At 39.7% G+C, this 14,817-nt stretch overlaps 1 protein-coding gene across 2 annotated transcripts in view; it reads right to left on the reverse strand.

Annotated features, from left to right (window-relative positions):
* LOC308534316 (membrane cofactor protein-like) overlaps positions 1 to 14,817 on the reverse strand; it is a 60,037-nt gene that overhangs the window by 2,898 nt on the left and 42,322 nt on the right. The window contains exon 12 of one of the 2 annotated variants that reach the window (XR_013997188.1): positions 7,411 to 7,903. The exons of the other annotated variant lie outside the window; for it this stretch is intronic. The gene's annotated coding sequence lies outside the window, so the exon portion shown is untranslated. Of the gene's footprint in view, positions 1 to 7,410; positions 7,904 to 14,817 lie in introns of those variants that run through there. 2 annotated transcript variants of the gene reach the window in all.

Genomic DNA, 14,817 nt, shown 5'->3' on the forward strand with positions numbered 1-14,817 from the left:
CAAATACTCCTCATTTGAGTAAGTCTATACTCAGAAATTTTGGTAACGTTAAAAAGTGGTCTTTACTTGTGTTAATTTAGCATGGGAAAGAAAACACATAAGCACAACTTATGGTATTTTATAAGTGACTAATCATTGCTTAAAGAATGAACGAATGATCAAGTAAATGAATGCCGTAGAGTTAACAGGCAAAAAACAACAAATGAAAGGTCAAATACAATGGGATGTGTTTATGTACAGTTTTTAATGAGGAGGAAATGATTGTCATTTGGCGAGGGAAACAAACACAGATTCAATATTATACAGTGAACATAACTTCAAGGTGAGATCCTGTAAATGTAAAATATAAAGAAGCTTAACAAATACTAATCAGTGGGTGAAGGCTATTCTAGGTAATTTTTATATTCTTTATGGTTTTTTTTGCGTTTTTCATGTTTTCAATAAGAAGCACAGATTACTTTAAAAGAAAATCGTTTACTTAAAAATTGGAATAGACAGGGAGTTCTGTGAGTTCCAAAATGAGGCATCACTTTGGACTGGAGTTATTTGGGAATTTGGGAGAGCTGCTTGGGTCAGTGAATCCCGAGCTGGGTTCATGTAACTTAGGTCAGAAGGAAGATGGCAATGTGTTTTAGGCAGGTAACCTGGCAGGAATAGGGTAAGTCAAATGACATTTTAAGCAGTCTTCTATAATATTTTAAAATAAAATCTTTTAAAGACAAACATTGCCCTTACAGTCTGGTTATATAGCCTTTTATATTTGGTGGCAGCATAGCTGGCTATGAATCAGTTTTGCACAACTTTTCCATCAAAGTCCCCTGATAAGAGAGGAAAACAAATGCGTCACCCCAAGAGCTTTGGAGGCTAACTTAAAGCATCTGGAAAACACGACATTTTGTGCCTTATTTTATCTTAAAATCTCCTACATCATTTGCCTTCTTCTCCCTTATAATGCATTTGTGTTAATACAGAAGTAATGTTATTTCTCCTTCAAATTACTGTAAAAACATTAGGAAAAAATATTTCCCTAGATGACTATGCCACTTTCCCTCATGACTTCCATGTCTCCTTGGTATACTAGCCACACATTCCCCAGGCATATGTAAACGCCTTGGTCCCATTTGAGAAGGATCAAGGTCCATGATTATTAAATCTTCAAAAAGTTAATTGCCAATTTTGAATTTTAAAAACTCAACAAACATTTTTTTATTTTAATAATTGAATACTTTATTAATTTATTTATTTTACTCCTCACTTGAATATATTTTTCCATTGATTTTTAGAGAGAGCAGAAGAGAGGGAAAGACAGAGAGAAACATCGATGTGGGAGAAACACATAGATTGGTTGCCTTCCGCACAAGCCCCGACCAGGGTTGGGAAGGAACCTGCAACCGAGGTATGTGCCCTTGACTGAAATCGAACCTGGGACCCTTTGGTGTGCAGGCCGACGCTTTATCCACTGAGCTAAACCAGCTAGGGCTCATGAAACATTTTGTTTGCTCCCATAAACAGTCATGAAAAACATGCTCTTGGACAAAAGCAAAGTGAGTGTAAACCAAATAATAAACATAGGGCTTTGCAAATTCACTTCTATTTTTTTTTGGTTGGTTTGTTTAGAAAACAAAAAAAAAAATGAAATTGGCTATATCTTATTTAACTAGAAATGCCTCTCCCATCCCCTTACCTTTTTTTAAAAAAAATATTTTATTGATTTTTTACAGAGAGGAAGGGAGAGGGATAGAGAGCTAGAAACATCGATGAGACAGAAATATCGATCAGCTGCCTCCTGCACACCCCCCACTGGGGATGTGCTGCAACCAAGGTACATGCCCTTGACTAGAATTGAACCTGAGACCCTTCAGTCCGCAGGCCGACTCTGTATCCACTGAGTCAAACCGGTCAGGGCTCCCCTTCCCTTTTCAAGTGGGCACTTGCACTGTCCTCTGCTCAATGTAAATATCACATGCCAGGTGCACACTGATATGGAAAGAGGAAGGACAGAAAGATAGAAAATTTACTAAAAAAGGTGGCGTTTTTAAAAATTCCGCTTTCTACAGGAGGGGCTGAATCCCTCCCTTTATAAGGCTTCTGGTGGTGCTGTTTCTGAAAATGGCCTAAGGATCTTATGGATAGGAAACGTTAGAGGACTCCACGGCACAGCCAGAGTAAGGAAGGACCAAGCGAACCGCTCTGTGTGATTAAGAAAGACGAGACTATTTCGGCTGTGTGTGCCACGAAGTCTCTGGATCTCGGCGTCTTCTAGTTAAGTCTGCTGTTGTGGTGTGAACGCAGCCACAGGCAACAGGTGAATGAAGGGGTGTGGCTCCTCTGTTCCAGTAAAACTTTATTTACAAAAACAGTTACTTTTTAGCTCAGTGATTTTCTATATTCCCTTCTCTACTGTGTGCCACTTGGGGTTGTAGTGTATTTTTCCTCTTTACTCCAAACCTCGAGCAAACAGCTGAACATTTGCCACACAAGCGGCTCAGGGTTGGGCGTTTGAGTAGGAGGAATGAAGGGATAAGATATAGCAACAAGCCCCAATGGAAGAGGACAGAAAGGAGAGAGCAGTCACGGGCGTTCAGGGGAGGGGCAGAATTCAGATAAAGTGGGAAAGCAGGGGAAAGTGAAAAGTGAACGTCTCCACTGGATCCTCAGAAGAGCTGGAGGGCCCTAACCGGCGTGGCTCAGTGGATACAGCGTCGGCCTGCGGACTCAAGGGTCCCGGGTTCGATTCCGGTCAAGGGCATGTACCTTGGTTGAGGGCACATACCCAGTGGGGGGTGTGCAGGAGGCAGCTGATCGATGTTTCTCTCCCATCGATGTTTCTAGCTCTCTATCCCTCTCCCCTCCTCTCTGTAAAAAATCAATAAAATATATTTTTTTAAAATAATAGCTGGAGGACTTGGAGGCCCACCCAAGTGGCAAATGCTTGGGTTCCACAAGGAAAAGAAAAGCTTGCTACTTCTCAACGGTTCTTAGCATAAATGCACAAAAACATAGGACTGCTACGAAAAACAGTGCCTGTGCACAGCACTGACAGAGTCCTCAGCCCAAATCACTGGAAACAACAATTATCCAAGAAAAGCCACCACCAGTAACGGCGTTTTCAGCTCCTGAAGTACTTCCTAACGTCTTTGGAGTCAGTGATCTGCCTGGTGCAATAGCATATTTAAATCCTGTTTCCATTTTCCATACTGGAATTGTTGAAAAGATTTTGAATTCAATTTGTGTGTTCGGTACCTGCTATGTTCCTGATTTGTTTGCAGACTTTGCGCATGATCACAGCGGCCTTCTTGGGATGTAAATGGACATTCACTTCTTTAAGGTTTTGCATCTGTATTATTGCTAATTGGCAGGGGAGAAAAATATGGGAAAAATAATTATATACATTTTAGTTTTGAAAGAAATGAATCAGTGTTCATTTTGAAATTCAGGGCATAATTTGCTTTATGTTTCTTAAATATTAGTAAAGATATCTAAAAAAAATCAAATTCTACTTTTCAAGATTAAGTGAAGCCTTGGATTAGGAAATAATACTAAAACCATCCTATATGTCAGTGATGGCAAACCTTTTGAGCTCTGCGTGTCAACATTTTGAAAAACCCTAACTTAACTCTGGTGCCATGTCACATATAGAAATTTTTTGATCTTTGCAACCATAGTAAAACAAAGACTTATATTTTTGATATTTATTTCATATATTTAAATGCCATTTAACAAAGAAAAATCAACCAAAAAAATGAGTTCGCGTGTCACCTCTGACACGCGTGTCATAGGTTTCGCCATCACTGCTATATGTTGTGTTGGAACTCTAAACTGCTCATAGACAAGTGCCCATGCCTTAGAACAACACATTTCCCTGTTTTCGAGCTAATTTTGATTAGTAAACCTTGTTACAATGTAGGGAGCGGCTATAGGGTCAAGCCTTGGATTGCCCTGTGACAGAGCCACAAACATGTCCCAGCTTGGAGGGCAGAGCCCTCTTAGCTTAATTAAGCTTTAACCTTAGAGTCCTCCCTAGTTCCTTCCCAGGTAGCTAATGGGCTATGGGAGGTGCAGCAAGTGCTGCCAAAACAAGGTGAAACTCACAAGAACATTGTGAACATGTTGACCACCACCCTTGTTTTGACCTGCCTATAAAATAACCTCAGCTTTAAGGCTGGGTCTTTCCGTGTCTTCATCCAGGCCTGGGAGATCCACTGAGCCTCACCTCTATTCTCTTGTCTGTCTTTTCTTTAATCCCTCACTGTCCTTCCTCAGGCTCACCGAACCTGAACCTGCCCGTGCTGGATGGGGCACATTACAAGACTGACATTTGAGCTTCACAATGTAAATAACTTTGTTCTGCAATCTTACACAAGGCTTCCTTCCCCCTTATAATGAAGATATAAATTCTGTTTTCTGTACAATTAGTACCCACAGTTAAGAGAGCATCAGTAGTTTTCATAAAGATATATGAGAATGGACAGTTAAAAGAAGTATTTAATCTCTTTTAAATGTCAATAATAACAGTCATGTATAAAAAAACAATAGCTAACATTTTTTTTTTTTTTACTTTCATCACAAGTGAGACACTCTGTTAGGTGAGGTTGAAGCCATTATTAGCCCTATTTTTCAGGCAAGGAAAAGTAACTTTAGAGAGATTAAGCGTCTTAACCAAGGTGTGAAAGCTGGTGAGTGAGTATGAGCACGGGTCTTAGTGATGGCAAAGCCCCCAGTTTCATGGGATATGCTACCCTGCCCCTTTGGGGGTTAACGAGCACTTCATTTCACACAAATGAAATGATAAATAATACCAGTACCTTTAGATTTTTATGCATTGGTATTAGGGATTTAAGAACGGAAGCCCAAAATGTAAATCTCTCTACCACGTTCTACTGCTTCCTCATTACCCAGGCTTTACCCTCTCATGGAAAATAAATGAGGGCAATCCTTGAGACAAAGAAGAAGGCTGTGATTCAGGAGTCAAAGTTGTCACAGGACGAGGAAGGGCAACCTTGAGATCCGTGTATGAAGGAGCCGGGAGTTGTACAGCTCTGTGGGCTGGGCCTCCTAGGGACAATGACTACGTGGTTATAGAGTAATGGCCTGAAGGTCATCTTGGATGATTCGGGTGACGTGGGGTGTGAGAGAACACAACCTCAGGGGGTATGTGTTGAATGAATGGCTGCCCAGTTAGTTAATAATGGTGGTTAATGTGAATAGAGGGTAATGCAAGGAGGTTTTACAGATTTGGCCTGGTTAGATTTGTCACTCCAAGCTTCACACCAAGGAAAAGTTTAAAGCTTTATCTGACTATGAACAAGACGGCTGTTTTGTAGATAAATGGGAACGCGTAAGAGGCAGAAATAAGAGGCAAGGACAAATTGGCTCTGAATGGAACAGTCTAACAGCATTATTCCTCAAATACTGGTGCATGACTAATCTTGTTTAACATTTATCACAAATTATTGATATAGTAAATACCAGTGAAGATCAAATGTGCACATAGAAGCTTTTTTTTCATCAGTGAAATGTCAAGCCAGTGATGTTAAACCACAGAAAGAACTTGCAAGTCTGTGTAAACAGAGAGGGACGTTTTCATTAAGCCTTAATATCAACAGAGGCCCTTACAGAAATATTATAATTTCCCAACAGGCTAATAACTCAGAATAGTATATAAAAGAAGACATCACATACTCTTCTACAGAAGGATATTGCCTCAAGATGCCCAAGTAGCCAAAACAAATTCAACAAAATAGAGGTTGGGGGTGGGGGACATGAGGGAAAAAAGGAAATACTTCAGTTTTGTGCTATACACAGTTCTGGACACTGAATTTCAATGATATAGAATCAGCTCCAGAAATGGGCAACTAAAATTATCAATGGAATAGCTGAATGGTTTCAAGATTTTGAGTCAGTTAATTGGGAGTAAAACCCTAACTCTTAACAACTTCCTCCTGGTATGATTTTAAGTCAGTCGCTGAATTTCTCTGAACCTGAGTCTTCTGTGCTTTGGGATAACAACATTATTGGGCCTTCCTACCTCTCAGAGTTGTTTTGAGAACCAAAGAAGACAATAAATAGTAAAGCATTTTGCAAACAAACCTATTAGCTGTTGCTATTCTTATTATTTATCTTGACTACTGTACAACTGGAGGTCAGCAATCATTAAATAAAAATTATTTTGGTGTGCCTATACGTGGTCTCTGCTCACAAGGACCTGACAGGGTGGATGGTGAGGCGTGTAATGGGAACCAAGAAGACAGAGATAAATTAACAGAATGTGGGAAAGCCCAATGCTGGGGCAAGGGAGGAAATACACAGAGTAATTAGATGTGTGAATCTGGGAAGGCTGACAATGGAGGAGACATACAAAGTCATCAAAAATGTGGTATGAGATTAAAACAGATTTGCTCGCCAAGTTCCGTGTTAGTCTATTAAAACAATGAGCATCCTGAGGTAAGTTTAGAACAGGTGAAAGAGGTACCAGTTCGCTTGGCAGAGAGTTACAGCAGAATTCCCTGATGGAGAGGAGTGGCAGCTGTGTGCGCCGTCGCACACCTCTTGGAAGATACCACTAATGGTCACAACGCCGCTTTGTGCTGTAGACTCTCTCTGTACTGCTTCAGCCCATGTACTCATATTTTCTCTGGCCACTTCATTCTCGCTCCCTTCTCCAAACACAGCATACAAAACTTATCTCTATTTAAAAAAACAACACATAAGCGGTTTGAGGATTTACTAACAAGTTAAAATGAGACAAAAGCAGAAAGAACACACACACAGTTATGATTTCACTTTAGAAAACTACTCAGTGAGGCTGAGTCCAACCATCATATTAAAATGCCATCTCCCCTATGCTCAGGCTCCTGATCTCTCACTCTGCTCTGTGTCTTCATTGCCTTTATCCCACTTTTTTTGGTTTGTGTGTGTGTGTGTGTGGGGGGGGGGTGAATATTTTTAAAAAATCTTTATTGTTGACAGTGTTATAATGTCCCCCCTCCCATTGTCCCCCTCCACCTGGTTCCCATTCTACCCCAGGTCTTCACCACTCTTTTGTCTCCTTCCATAGGTAATGCATACATGCATATATGTCAGGGGTGGGCAAACTTTTTGACTCGAGGGCCACAACGGGTTCTTAAACTGGACCGGAGGGCCGGAACAAAAGCATGGATAGAGTGTTTGTGTGAACTAATATAAATTCAAAGTAAACATCATGACATAAAAGGGTACGGTCTTTTTTTTCAATAGTTTTATTCATTTCAAACGGGCCGGATCCGGCCCACGGGCCGTAGTTTGCCCACGGCTGATATATGTTCTTTGATTAATCTCTTCCCACCCATCTCTTCCTCCCTTCCCTGTGAGATTTGTCAGTCTGTTCCATGTTTCCATGCCTCTGGTTCTATTTTATTCATCATTTTATTTCGTTCATTAGATTCCTTGTTCATTTATTTTGATTTTTTGATTCAATTGTTGATGGATATATATTTATTTCCATTTTATTGTTCATATATTTTTTTTATTTCTTCTTCTCCTTCTCCTCCTCCTTCTTCTTCAAATATACCCTTCAACATTTCATGTAATGCTGGTTTGCTGGTGATGATCTCCTTTAGCTTTTTCTTGTCTGTGAAGCTCTTTATTTGACCTTCAATTCTAAATGATAGCTTTGCTGGGTAGAGTAATCTTCAGGTCCTTGCTATTTATCACTTTGAATATTTCTTGCCACTCCCTTCAGGCCTGCAAACGTTCTGTTCAGCTGACAGTCATATGGGCACTCTCTTGTAAGTAACTGACTGCTTTTACCTTGCTGCTTTTAAGATTCTCTCTTTGTATTTAATCTCTGGAATTTTCATTATGATGTGTCTTGGTGTAGGCCTCTTTTGGTTCCGCTTGTTTGGGACTCTCTCCACTTCTTGGACTTGTATCAAAGACAAGAAAAAGGACCATTCAGAAATGAAGGATACAATAATGGAAATGAAGAATAATTTACAGGGAATCAACAGAATAGTAGAGAATGCTGAGAATCAAATCAGCAATTTGGAATAGGAGGAAGCAAAAAACACCCAACCAGAAGAGCAAAAAGTAAACAGAATCCAAAAATATAAAGAGAGTGTAAGGAGCTCTGGGACAACTTCACGCCTACCAACATTTGCCTCATGGGGGTGCCAGAAGCAGAACAAACAGAGCGAGATATTGAAAACCTATTTGAAGAAATAATGACAGAAAACTTCCCCTACCTGGTGAAAGAAATAGACTTTCAAGTCCAGGAAGTACAGAGAGCCAACTTTATCCCCTTTAATAGAAATGATTTAGTGTCTTGTTTACAGTCTCTCTCCCTCCACTAGAGTGCAAAGTCCATAAAAGGCAGGGATTTTTGCCTGACTTCACTGATACAGAACAAGCCTTAGGCCTTTCCTGCCCAGAGCGGTGCTAGGGAAATCTTCACTCAATGAAATGAGTGTGCTAAACACCACCACCAAATGAATCCTGGGTGGTTTCTGAACTGTCTCCTGTGTCAGAGGTAGACTTAACCCTGCACCCTCTCTTCCAGGCCTGGTTGGATCCTGTGTCTCCCACAAAGCAGGCCATCTTGTTCTATACTATTCCATCCCTGTCCGGTTTTCTTTGGCTCTGAAATAAACTGCTCTCTTGCTAGACAACTACGGAGGTCCTCTCCACTCTTCTATTCTGTGTCTCTCACCGGGCTTCCTTCTTTTTTACTCTGAGGCCCTTCATGCCCTTCCCTTCTTCCGAGGAAAGCCTGAGCCCCAGATAATAATAATCAATCCTCCCAATGTAGCCCCACCTCTCAGCTTATCAGCCTGGGCCTATGACAGAATGATTAATCAGCCCAATTGCCTCCAAGAGAAGGGACTTCTGCATTCTGATTATTGAAGCTCAATACCTCCTCCCCCTATTCGTAGGTATCATTATTTCTAACAAGAAAATAAGTGGCATTTTGTTAAAGGGAAGCAGGTCAAAAGAAAGAGGTCAGAAATGTTTTGAAATCTTCCTGGATTACACACATGTAGTAGGTTTTATGGGAGGTGACTTAGATGTTTTGCTCCCTGACCTTTCAGGTTAAAGAGGACCGTGATCTTTTCCTTGCCACATCCCAGGTTGCCACTGGTCAGAGAGAAAATGGTTGTGCCATAATCATGTGTAAATAAATAATTTTTATGGAACAATTATTCAATCTTTTTTATACCTGAGGATGACTAATAGGAGGAGATTATCTTAAATGATGTAGGTGAAATAAATCAACGGTCAGACTTGGGAATTGGATCCTCCGGTTCACTAACAAGGAAGAGGCACAGAGGTGAGGAATGATGTAATTGGGAGGGAGGAGATGGGAGGTCATCTTGACTATCTCATTTGTGCTGGGTGGTTTCCACTGGAGACTGGTACAGAAAGAAAAAACTGGAAGCCCCAACTACTTGAATCCAGTCTTAATTTTTAGAAGCCTTAAACTAAAAAAAGAACTCCTAAGTTGCAGTGGTACTAAGTGAAAAATGTAAGGAGAAAAGGTTATTGACACAGGACATTTGCTCATGTAAGTCGTCAATGTCCATTTTCATTTTTGGAATGAAGAAAGGTTAAGTGTATTGACATGTCAAGCCAAACACACAGAGAACATTAGTTAGGAAGGATGAAGAGTTAACTTCAATTGACATCTCTACTAATTATTTTATCATGAAATTGGTGTCCTGACTAGATGGTTCATAGAAGCTCTGCTGTGATATTCTGTTTTTAAAGTTCGTGTTGGTATCTTCTGTGAAATATTAAAACGTCCATTGCTGTGAAGCTTATTGTAGGAAGATACACTTGTTTAGACTGTGCTACAGAAAATTGCTCACTTAAAGTGATAAATGGCTTTTCAGGGGGATACCATTTGCTCATCAAGCTTATAACATGGATCTCATTGACTGTGATCTATATTTTGTTCTAATTAAATTGAATACAAAAGCTGCCTATATTCTCTTCTCAGTTAAAATGTCTATTTTAGATCTTAATCCTTGCGAAGTTTTTGCAAGTTTAAAAAGTAAATGGTGTTGCCCTGGCCTGTGTAGCTAAGTTGGTTGGAGCATTGTTCCATACACCGAAAAGCCTGTGGGTTTGATTCCTGGTCAGGGCACATACATAGGTTGCCTGTTCAATCCCCCGATGTTTCTTCTCTCTCTCTCTCTCTCTCTCTCTCTCTCTCTCTCTCTCTCTCTCCTTATTGCCCTCTCTCTCAAATCCATAAAACATATCCTCCAGTGAGAATTTTTAAAAAAAGTAAATGGTGTTTATAAGAGATTTATTAAAAAATATTTTTAAACAGTATTTTTTTAATCCTCACCCAAGGATATGTTTCCATTGATTTTAGAGAGAGGAATATCAATGTGAGAGAGAAACATCAATCTGTTGTCTCCCACCCGCTCCCTAACCAGGGATGAAACCGGCAACCCAGGTATGCGCACTCACAGGGAATCGAACTTGCAACCTTTTGGTGTATGGGACCACACTCCAATTAACTGAGCTGCCCAGGCAGTGCTGAAACTATCATTTTCATATCCAAGGCAAAGCCTCAGTTCTCCCTCACTGGCAGCTCCCACCCAGTGGGGCACTCTATCAAACTTCACTGATACTCAGCTTTCTCGCTTCAGTCTAAATACTGTTTGGTTTTGAGATTGAGGTCCAGCTAAGAGTCTCTGTTCATTGGGGACCAGAATTCAGTAGCTGACAGGAACTTGTTGCCAAATTATTCTAAAGAATCACTGTATCCTGTGATGGGCAAAGCCATCAGAGATGGTAACTCAGTGGTCCTACAGACATCATAGTCCAGTGTCACCTACAGAAGTCGCTGAACACAGAGCTGGGCCCCTCCCTGTGCCCTAAACTCAAACCCCACCTCAGACAGTCCTGTGACATCCTACTTACTCTCATCAGCGAGTCACCAGGAAAAACAGCTCTCCATCTGGGTGAGCAAAGCAGAGAACGTCTATAGCAGTGATTCTCAACCTTCTGGCCCTTTAAATACAGTTCCTCATGTTGTGACCTCAATTATAAAATTATTTTTGTTGCTACTTCATAACTGTAATTTTGTTGTTATGAATTGTAATGTAAATATTTGATATGCAGGATGGTCTTAGATGACCCCTGTGAAAAGGTCATTCAACCGCCAAAGGGGTCGCGACCCACAGGTTGAGAACCGCTGGTGTATAGAGACCTGCCCTCGTCCTTCTTGCCACTACATTTGTAATGGCCAGAAAGAGGCTCACAGAAGCACAATGAGCAAATGTTCAGGAACAAAAGGATGAGGGGAGGAGGCTTTGCCTTCTTAAATGCCCAGATTATTCTACTGAAATCTGCTGATCATTATATAGACCTTGTAAATGTCAAAGATTCCTTGGCAATTGCTCTATTTTTATTACCTTCCACAGACAGTGCCTCCCACTGTGAGTATTAAATCATAAACAACTTCTACAACTGCCTGAAACAGTTACTGGTCATTATAATGTCAAAGATATTACTGATGGCAAAGACACATGATTAGATTAAAAGTGATTATCCATACACTATTACAAATTCCACTATGGGTTGATTTTAAATTTCCTGAAACAGCCCTCATGTAACATCATTATTTTGAGAAAATAATAGCAAGAGGATGTCATAAATTACAGGAAAGATTAAAACATGGGAGACTTCAAAGGAGAAATGCCACTAACATGTGCAAATTACTCCTTTGTTTCTAAGGTGCAGCTCAAATTCTTCTCTCTTTAATCCATCTTTTTTTCCTAGTTCCTCACAACTCAACCCAATAATTCCACTCATCATGGAACATTTTTGTACTTGTCCGTAAGGAACCGCAGAGTCACATTATCCATGTGTACTTTCATCGAGGAAATGAAAACTTTCATGATTAGCAGACATGAGGTCCTAATGACACATGTACCCACTCTAGCTCTAGGTAAGAGACTTTCAAACATGGGGCTCTCATAAAGTATGTGTTGATTGAAGGCGAGAATGATGACTTTACCCTGAAGATTCAGAGAAAATAGTGAATCATCTTTGCACTTTAAGTGTGAAAGGCAGGGGGTTCACCCACAGTGCCATAAAACCATTCAAAGTAGGCCACGGATTTGGAATATTTCATCATTATTTATTTTTTATTTATTATGTTTCTATACTGTTACTGCAAGAAATGTCACAAAGGATACTTGCTAAGCTAGTCAAGTGTTCCAAAGTACAGCAGGACTAACCTCGATTAAGTGAAAGGTAAGGTGTCTAATGCAATGTCATGTAACAGTGAGACAGTTTCTGGACCAGCTAAGAACTTTGCCTCTTGATTACTTAAGATACATGATCAGGGCAGTTAACCATTTGTAGCAGAAACTCTAAGTGTCTCCAGTATCCACTTTCCTCTTCCTCATCAGTTACAGAATCCAGTGTTTGGAACTGGCCTCTGCCAACCTTCAGTAAAGGCTTCATTTCTCAGCTTCCCCTATGGCCGGTGTAGCCATCTCACTGCTTTCTTGCTAGAAGGATGTACGTGGAGTGTCTGAAAAAAAAGTGTCTCTAACAGAATGGGTGTTACACTCTTCCATTCTTCTTTTGCTGGCTGGAGTTCAGACCAGGAGATGAGATGGAATCTCAAATGGAAAAAAATCCCAGGTTTCTGTGGATTGTGGGAACACCATATGAGGTACCTACACTGCTCATGGTTCTTAACCTGAGAGAGAAATAAACTACTATCTTAAGTTCCTGTCGTTTGGTTTATTTTTTCTCTGTCTTTTATAGCTTAATCAAATCTCAACTGATAAATTATCTCATCCAAAACAGTGACAAAGATGATGGGAACCAGGTAGGTATAACAAAGACAGTGAATACATTTGTAGACACATCGAGTCACGTTTATATTTAGGTAGTGATTGCATTTTACTTATTATTAACTTGTTTTTTATTGGCTATGCTGGAAAATCTTTTCAACTGTTCCAACAAGTATTGAATCTTCAAAATTTCTGCAAACTACCAATTTGAGAGCCAGCAGAGTAAGGAAAGAAGATAATCAGACCTGCACTACATGTGTTTGCTCTGCCTGTCGCCTATCATCCATTTAAAATTTACCGTAAGAGCATAGGATCATGACTTTTGACCTTATCAAGGTTGCTCTTAATCTGTTCATTATGATTAAGCTAGAGCAATGGAGTAACCACGTGAAGCAGGACTCAGCCTATGTGTGGCTGTAAAAACAGTGAATGCTCTGTAGTAGCCATGACGTTGTAAATTTTCCTGAGCTGATCTCTACCTCTCCGAAGTTCTTTTATTGGAGCCTAATTATTAGCACCCCTGGGCATTAGAGGTTTGGTGAACCACGAAGTTAAACCTTTGTCCAAGAAGAGTGATGAGATTCCTTTCCCTAGAATCAATATAAACACTGTGGAGAAGTATGCAGAGCCTTGGAGAGCCCATCAGGGATGTAGGACATCAGGATGTAAAGCCTCCCTCTCTGGAATAATAAATATCTTACCCAGATATAATAAAAATAATAATAAAAATCTGTAACAGAGTTGTCCTGCCCATATTTAATCTCCATTTTTTCTCAAAGTAGTTTCCTAAACAAATGTAGTTTCTTTCCTAAGAGGATGGGTAAAATTTTAACCTCATCAAATCTTCAGCTATCGTTTAAACCAAATGTTTAAATTTCTATGCACTTGTTTTATAAGTAACATCAGGGATGAGGGGATTACGGGCTGGGGATTAATAGAGTGCCATTCCTATCTTTTCCTATCCATGTACTTTCAACTATTTAGCAGTAGATGGAATCTATAAAGACATGCAATATGCTGTCAATTATTAAAACTAGCTCACAGATTGGACTCTGCAGCAGGCCTCCTCTTATTTTAGAAATCTCTATTGAATTTTATACAGGATTATGAAAGTTAACTTATATTTATTATAGACAGATTGAGAAGTCATAAATTACCCAAAGATAAAAAAATACCACCATTCATAATTCTACCGCTCATCACAGGTAATATTTTGCTATGGATCCATCTAGCTTTTCATCTAAAAATATACATGTAACCCAATGCCAACTGGGCTCACTTACCTTTAGAAGCCAGAGCTGGTTAAATTGGAGCACAAATTTCACAACTGTTAAGTATACATTCCTATCAGCCCTCACCAACCTCTGCCCAACAGCCATGAGTTCTCAGATTTCTTAGGGCTTACTTCCTCATGTTTCTCTGTTTCTATGGTTCAGGGTTCTATAGACAATATTCAGCTACAAAGCCCAAGTCCTTTGGGAATTTCAGGAAAAGTTCCACTCACACCCAAATATTTTATGACTTCATTACGTTTACTAAATATTTGGAGAGGGTCACATTTTGAAGAGCATCTCTGGCCATCTTTTTGGCTCCTCTTTCCCAACGCCTCCCTCTCTGAAATAATATCTTACACAGATATAATAAAAATAACATTAAAAATCTGTAACAGAATTGTCCTACCCATATTAAATCTCCACTTTTTCTCAAAGTAGTTTCTCAAACAAATGCAGTTTCTTTCCTAAGAGGATGGGTAAAATTTTAACCTCTTCAAATCTTCAGATGTAGTTTAAATCTAAAATTAAAACTTCTATGCACTTGTTTTATAACCTTTTAAAATTTAAATAGTTTTATTTTCATTTTTATAATTAAATTTATTGGGGTGACATTGGTTAATAAAATTATGCAGGTTTCAAGTATATAGTTCTTTGGTGCATTATTTATATACTAGAGGCCCAGTGCACGAAATTCATGCATGGGGGTGTCCCTCACCTTGGCCTGTGCCCTTGCACAATCCGGGGCC

This window comes from Myotis nattereri (assembly GCF_964212035.1).
Source record: "Myotis nattereri genome assembly, chromosome: 18".
Classification (NCBI taxonomy): Eukaryota; Metazoa; Chordata; class Mammalia; order Chiroptera; family Vespertilionidae; genus Myotis; species Myotis nattereri.